Below are 8524 nucleotides of genomic sequence, written 5' to 3' on the forward strand. Positions count from 1 at the left end.
ATTAGGGTCAACCATTATACACATTTTTATAATAATAAATTATAAATTATATATTTATAATAGCATTAAAAATATGTATAATATATAAAAACTATAACTATATTTGCAATTAAAGTCATATTCAAATACAACATGATCGTTTTGTCATTGTAATTAGCATTTAGAGAGGAACCTTCATTAGAGAAATGATGTAATTGCTGATTAATAAATTCTATAATATTCGTTCACACAGAGGATTATGTTAAATAACGCCTAAACAAATATTGTTTTCACAATCTCACTCATCATGAAATAATTGTGTTTGAAGAACTTCATGTAAATGAATACATAACATAATTCGCTGGCGATTTAATCTCATTCTTTGAACAGCTGTAATATATGTCTTGCCTAAAAATATTTTCCATTTCAATAACTTTAAATATCTATAGAAATTACGAATAATATAGATATTATTTCAATAAACTTATGTTTCATATACAGCGCAAATGCTGCGACTAATCACAATCGACCCGTATAGAAATGATATCATCGAGAGCGAATGACGAATCATTGGCACTCGACTCTTATCTTATCTTATCTTCCGTAACGCACTTCCGTTGCATTTGTACGGATTTACATTTTGAAGTCTTTTGAAGTAAAACTTCTTTAGGCGCGACTAGGGTATAAATCCGTACAAATGCAACGGAAGTGCGTTACGGCAGATAAGATAAGATAAGAGTCGAGTGCCAATGATTCGTCATTCGCTCTCGATGATATCATTTCTATACGGGTCGATTGTGATTGTTCGTCGTGTCGAGTAAATAGAGATCTGTCGTTGTATGCGTACCGATATCAACAAGGAAATGGCATAGATAAATAAACATTTTAAAGTTACATCCTAGTAAAAATCTTGATTAATGAAAAATGCCTGAATCAGAAGAATATTTTACCCTCTTCCTTGAAAATAATAAAACAAATTAAACATTTGTGCCGTGTACTAAACGTAAGTTTATTGATTGGAAATTAATTCAATATTATTCGTAGTTTCTATAAATCTTTGAAGTTGTTGAAATGAAAAATATTTTTTAGGCAAAACAGATATTACAGCTGTTCAAAGAATGAGATTATATCACCAGCGAAAAAGTAAAAAAATACAACCAGTCAATGAATGTATGTTAATTTTAATTACATGAAGTTCGTCAAACACAATTATTACATGATGAGGAAGTTGCAAAAACAATATTTGTTTAGGCATTGTTTAATATAATCTAATGTGTGAAAAAATATATAGAATTTATTAATCAGCAATTACTTCATTCCTTTAATGAAAATTCAAGTCCTAAATGCTAATTACAATGACAAACCGATCATGTCGTATTTGAGGTATGACTTTAATTACAATATTGTTTCTAAATATTATACATATTTTAATGCTATTATAAATATATAATTTATAATTTATCATTATATAAATGTGTATAATGGTCGTCAACACTAATAAATGTGTGCATTACGAGTGTTACCATATTACTAATAAACATTATTCAAAATTGTTATATGATGTATTTATTTTTACTTAACTAAAAAATTGCTACTTTGTACAGTAGCAAATAAGTTTTACTTCAATCGCGTGCGAACCCTTTTTTTTGTATATCACTCTATTTCACACGAATGAAAATACTGTCACCGTGTCTTATAACTAATTACAACCTAACAATGTACATAACATGTCCCATATACGTCCTAAAGTGTCACTTTTATAATTAAATTATAATTAATAATACCTTACAAAATATATTTAGAAAATCAGTCTCTCCGACAGGCCCTTTCTTTTTTCGTAATAATCTCGCTTAGATCTCTAATAAACCTTTTCCCTAATTTTGTTTTATTGCCATGTATATAGTTCCACTTTGTTACAAACCATTTTTTAGTAATATATATACTTAATAATAAATATTTATACTTTATCACTCACTACTCGGGTGCACTTATTGACTAAAACATTTATGAATATATAGTTAATAAATTATACTTTTTTCGTTTTAAATATCACCGTCTTAAATTAATTAATCGTATGGACCTTTTTTAAACACCAAGATTCATAGGCCTATAATATTTACAAGACTTTTTGATAATAATTCTTCACGAGCAAAAAAAATCCTTGGGATTTTATCGTAGGACATATGAGCCGCTCAGTGCACACATCGACTAACCCCACTTTTTGAAAAAACTGAGATATTAGTGGGAAAGAACTTGGTATAATCATAACTTTTATGATTATAATAATTTCCAAAAGAATAAAAATTGCCACTGTGAAACAAAAATTTTTTGACCACTGAATCCATAAGTCATTTATTTCAGAAGACATTTTGATTAACTCTATTCTGTGGTGTATATGTTCTGGTTGGGTTTGGATTTCGGGTTGCAAATTCATGAAATACGAATAAGAACACAGAACTGTAGGGTGTTGTGGGTCTCGAAAAAATTCATCTAGTTTTATAAAAGACATCGAAGACGTTACAAATTTGAAAAAATAACATACTAAAATTCGTGTACCCGGCAAAACAAGAATATTAAAACTGCCTGAAGTTTATTGAAAAGTGTATTGAAATTGTTCAAAGACGGAAATAAGAGCTAACTTAATTAAAAATAAATTTCTGGTCGGTGAAAATAGTTATCAATCTATTAACTCAAGATTTTGTTATTATTGATCACGTGCGAAAAAAAATCGAGACATAATTTTACCAGATAGTTGATACAATATATAAAAACATTTAAGAAAAAAGCGCCATTGTAGCTAAGCCGAATGCTTCACTAAGATTTTTTATCTATTTTTATTTATTCAGAACAATAAATCAATAACAGAAAAGTAACCATCACAGGGTGTCCAGAAAATTGGTCAAAAATGCGTTGAATTTAGAATAGAAAGGTCCAAACCCAACGATATACAATTTAAGTGTGACTACAATGAAGATCCGAATTTTAAAAAAAAGTTTAAAGTTTGAAAAAAGTTGAAAACTTGATTAACTCCACAAGTCATATCAAAACTTTAACTTTAATGATAATTATTTTCTCACTATTAATAGTTATAAATCTTATATAACGTTGCATGTAAGCTATATGTATTTATACGTTCTAAAATATATTTTTCAATTATATTATAACAGGAATTTTTAAAAGCAATATACATTACTTTATCGCTTTTCTCCACTTTCTGACTTTCGGAGTTAGTCGATGTGTGCACTGAACGGCTCATATACAGGCCAAAGTAATTCATATCGTAAAGAAATTATAAAGGTCTTCTGCCTCCAGATTGTATTTAAATAGTAATTCATCAATTACGATTTTAATAAATAAATAATTTTTACCTCAATTTCTGCATAAACCACCAATTCTTAAATATATGTTTCCATAATCTATTTCTAATCAGACACTCCACTTTTAATTGTCCTAATTCCTTCACAACCTCCGACTGTCGCCAACCGCGTTTTGGCATCAGGCGGCACTGTTGCCATTTTCCTGATTTCTGGACGATGGCGTTTCTGCTGCTGCAGCAGCGGCGATGTCACTCGAGGAGACGAATCGCCGTCTTCGTCCTCCGAAAATGTATCAGAAGGACTTACTGTACGTTCTCTGCGTTTTAGAGACTGCTCCAGACGCCTAAGAAACCTAGAAAAGATAATGGATAGAAATGAATCCAAAAACTAGTGGTGTATGGCATCGTGCGTTAAAGCAACTTGCTGGAACTTCCCGTACCGTAATGAAATATTCGAGGAATTTTAAACGTTTTCAAATATATTATTACAAATACTGTAATTGTTTCATTATTGTTGCTATCTTGTTATATCTGAGCAAATCAAATGTAAATCACAAATCAATTTATCTCCGGAACATTAACAATCGTTAGTCATTTCATTTCGAATTCAATTTCAAAAAAATACCTAAGTTGCCTAATTTACAAAAAATTGAAAAAGTGCTCCCGCATAGTCACAGTCTAAACGCACTTGCAAATAATTCTGTGCGACATTTTCACTTATACTGTGCTTAGCTTGGCGGCATTTTCACATTTTTCAATAGTTTTCACAAAATTCGAAAAGTGTTCTATTACATAAACAGTCTAAACGCACTTGGGCAAACATTTGTACCAGAGTGGCGATTAGACTGTGCTTAGCCTGGGTAATTTTTTGAATTTTTAATCCAAAATTACAAAACTATTTTATGGAAAATAAAAAAAGATGTAATAATTTTTTATCCTCAAAGCAATTGTTTTGTCAAAAAGCAGAAGAAAGTTTTTTAGATCATTCAAACGGACGCTTAGTTCACTCGAAAACTGCCATTTTTTGCACATTTAGCTCTGTATCTCCGTAACGGCTGAACCTGCCTTTGCCAAAAACTAATCAGTGCATCTCCCTATCAATAGAGATCGAATGTTTTTTGAACAATTCAAATCGGTTGATCCGTGCGCCCTAAAACGTGGACGAAAAAATGCGGACACACAACACACACACATACACATTAGGGAATGCAATACCGGCATACCGGTATACCGAATTACCGGTAAACCGCCCGATTTTTCGGCGGTATTTTTGCCGGTATTTATTCCAAAAATACCGGTATTTTCGGTAATTTTACATTAGCGCTATTTGATACAAAATACCCAAATGTTTAAATTTCTCGGAACAAATTTATCTTTAAATTCTATAATCGCATAAACAGCTATATCTTCAAGTGATTTATAAATAAACAAATGTCAAATATTATCTCAACTCGTCATTAAACTGAATATTTATTGCTTTCCAAAGGGCTTCATATCGTGTTACAATAAATAGAATTGTACTGATAGATAATGATGTTTGTTTCATCTTTTGTAAAAATGTAACGGTTTTTTAAGTGATATTTGCGCCAAAATATTTTATATCATACTTCGTAATCTTTATTTTTTTCTAACTTTATACACAATAATTATGATAATTACTAAATTTTTTTGCTTTTTATTACAATTATAAAATATTATTTTCGAAAACCTTTCGAAGTTTGAAAATACTATAGAAGCATCACATTGTTTTAAAAAACAATACTTGACAAGTATCGATCTTAAATTAGTGTAGAAAAATTATTTTTTTTAAAAATATTGGAGATTATGCTAATTTAACACATCGGATACAGGCAATACAGTTTATTATAATAATGTAATATGATCTTTTATGAGTTTTTGGTCTTTCTTACTCATGAGTTTGTTTTTGGTGAAAAGTACTCAATATACTAGATAGTGATAATGAATTAATTAAACTGCATATACTTTTGTTAAATTATTATTTAAAAAAAAATAAATTTATTGTTTTATTTTATTGTTTAGTTGAATATAGTTGTAGTTGTATATACATTTTTTTATATTTGTACTAGTAACTTTCAATTTTGTTTACGTTTGTTGAAGATAATAAAAATACCAGTAATTTACCGGTATTCCGGTTTTAAAATGAAAAATTACCGAAATACCGGTATTGAAATTTTCCATCGGTATTGCATTCCCTAATACTATTAATCTTCTGAGGTATGCCAGTAAAATGTTCAGAAACCTTCAAAACGTCGAGAAATGCAAGCATTTTCATTTTCGGCCCATTACTATAACAATCCTACTGGAAGTTAACAAGTTGTATTTTATTTGCTATTTGAGCTTACCTGATTTGATTGCTTATTGTTTTCAGTCTGCTAATTTTTCTACTCGGTTTGATAATGTCGTCGAATGACATCTTTGATTTGGTCCACTTCTGCTAACAAGGATAAAATTAATAATCATACTTTAGGTAATTATCATATTAGTGATGCTTATATCTCACCGAATCATTACAATGTTGTTCGAAAGATCTCTCTTTACCACTGCCAGGACTTCGAGCACCAGAAGCTGATTTAATTCGAATTCTTCTATCACTAATTTCACCTGGAGGAGTTTGTATCAGTCTAGTGCTGACTTCTCGTGCTGAATTCACACTTTCATTCGACGAGGAAGAAGTTGAAGAACATGATGAAGCTGAAGAACTCACCTAGAGGACAAAAAATAAAATTAAAACTAGTGGGGTGGGTGGCATCGTGCCTTAAGGCAAATTGCTGGAACTTCCCGTACCGTAACGAAATGTTCGAGGAATACTGAATGTTTTCAAATAGATTATTATAAATATTGTAACATTGTCTAATATTTATAAGAATTATATAAACTGAATTGCAAAGTTGAAATTATTTGTTTAAAGTATATTAGAACTATAGTCAGAATTAAAAATAAAATCTGAATTATTTTCGATATACAAAAAATTAAAAAAAAAAAAAATTGAAACAAAATTTTTTTTTCCAAAATCAATTATTTTGTTAAGACAAGCAGAAAGGTCATTCAAATCGGACGCTTAGTTCTCTCAAAAACTGCCATTTTTTACATATTTAGCTCCGTATCTTCGAAATGGCTGGGCCTGCCTTTGCCAAAAACTAATAAACACTTCTCCCAATCATTACTAATTGAATGTTTTTTAGTTCATTCAAATCGGATACTCCGTTCTCTCAAAAATTCGATTTCTATTTTCTGCACTCTTTGCTCCTTATCTCCGAAACGGCTGGATCTGCCTTTGCCAAAAACTAATCAGCTCTTTTCCCAACCAATAGGAATCGAATGTTTTTTGAACCATTCAAATCGGTTGATCCGTGCGCCCGAAAACGTGGGCGAAAATTTGTATCCATACATACATACACACACACACACATACACACACACACACACATCCATTTTTTCTGAAGTATGCCAAAATGTTCAGAAACCTTCAAAACGTCGAGAAATGTAAAAATTTTCAATTCCGATTTTCGGCCCATTACAATAACTTACCCTACGGGAAGTTAAAAAAAAATTGAAACAAAATTTTTTTTTCCAAAATCAATTCTTTTGTTAAGACAAACAGAAAGTTCTTTGAATCATTCAAATCGGACGCTTAGTTCTCTCAAAAACTGCCATTTTTTACATATTTAGCTCCGTATCTTCGAAATGGCTGGGCCTGCCTTTGCCAAAAACTAATAAACACTTCTCCCAATCATTACTAATTGAATGTTTTTTAGATCATTCAAATCGGATACTGCGTTCTCTCAAAAAGTCGATTTCTATTTTATGCACTCTTTGCTCCGTATCTCCGAAACGGCTGGACCTGCCTTTGCCAAAAACTAATCACCTCTTTTCCCTATCGATAGGAATCGAATATTTTTTGAACCATTCAAATCGGTTGATCCGTGCGCCCGAAAACGTGACTGGAAATTTGTATCCATACATACATACACACACACTCACACACATCCATTTTTTCTGAGGTGTGCCAAAACGTTCAGAAACCTTCAAAACGTCAAGAAATGTAAAAATTTTCAATTCTGATTTTCGGCCCATTACAATAACTTACCCTATGGGAAGTTAATAAAATTCGAGCCCTATATTTATTTTATCCTACCTGATGTTTATTTCTGGATCTCCTTCTCGGACTAGGTTTTCTGCTGGTCCTATCTCTTCCCAAGCAGGGAATGTCCAGCAACTGCTCGATTCCAGTTATTTTACCAGTAGGACTGTGCAGGATGATCTGGTGTTTGCAAGTCGTAGGACTGTTCAGACTTTTGGAACCAGGACTGTGATGTCTTTGGTGGCTGCTCGAATGGTGATGATGATGATGGTTGGATCTGGATGATTTTCGTTCGCGTCTTCTGCCTGATTTTCTGTGTTGCTGTTGCAGTACACTTGTACTTTGGGAAGGAGATCCTGAAGGAAAAGTAAATAAACTAGTTGGTATTGGTATTTTACCTTGAGGCAAGTTACATGAACTTCCCGATATGTGTAGATAATCGACTTAATCAATAAAAAATAAATTAATTTGTGAGTGATTAAAAGTATTCCGAGTGGATTTATTACACATAACATGAAAACGAATGAACACGTTAACTTGGAGTATTTTCTAAAAAGAAAACGGCTCGGTAGATTTTCACCTGAAACTAATCAGTATCATTCCCAACCAATATCTTTCGAACAGTATTTGATTTTTTAAAATCGATTGGGTAGTTTGAGCTTAAATGTCGACGAAAATTTTGCCACTTTTATCCAAATTACAAAGAAACGGCTCAGCAGATCGTCTCACAAAACTGACAAACTATAGTCCTCATTGAGATACATCAAATGGCTTTCAAATTTCTGAAATCGGTTCGGATGTTTTTGAGCAAAGGTCTAAATGATACTAATTTTTGCAAATATTGACGAATTTTTAAAGTTAAACGAGTTGTCATAGGGCCGTAATATTTTAGTATGATCTATAAGACTGTGGTATCTACCGTCAAAAAAAATCGAAACTAGTGGTGTATTGCATCGTGCCTTAAGGCAAATTGCTGGAACTTCCCGTTCCGTAATCAAATATTCGAGAAATTTTGAACGTTTTCAAATATATTATTACAAATACTGTAACTTTCATTATTTTTGCTATCTTGTTATATCGGAGCAAATCAAATGTAAATCATAAATCAATTTATCTCCAGAACATTA

The sequence above is a fragment of the Ctenocephalides felis genome, unplaced genomic scaffold (assembly GCF_003426905.1).
Source record: "Ctenocephalides felis isolate EL2017-DRISC unplaced genomic scaffold, ASM342690v1 CF-g0.4_SCAFFOLD_03572, whole genome shotgun sequence".
Lineage (NCBI taxonomy): Eukaryota > Metazoa > Arthropoda > Insecta > Siphonaptera > Pulicidae > Ctenocephalides > Ctenocephalides felis.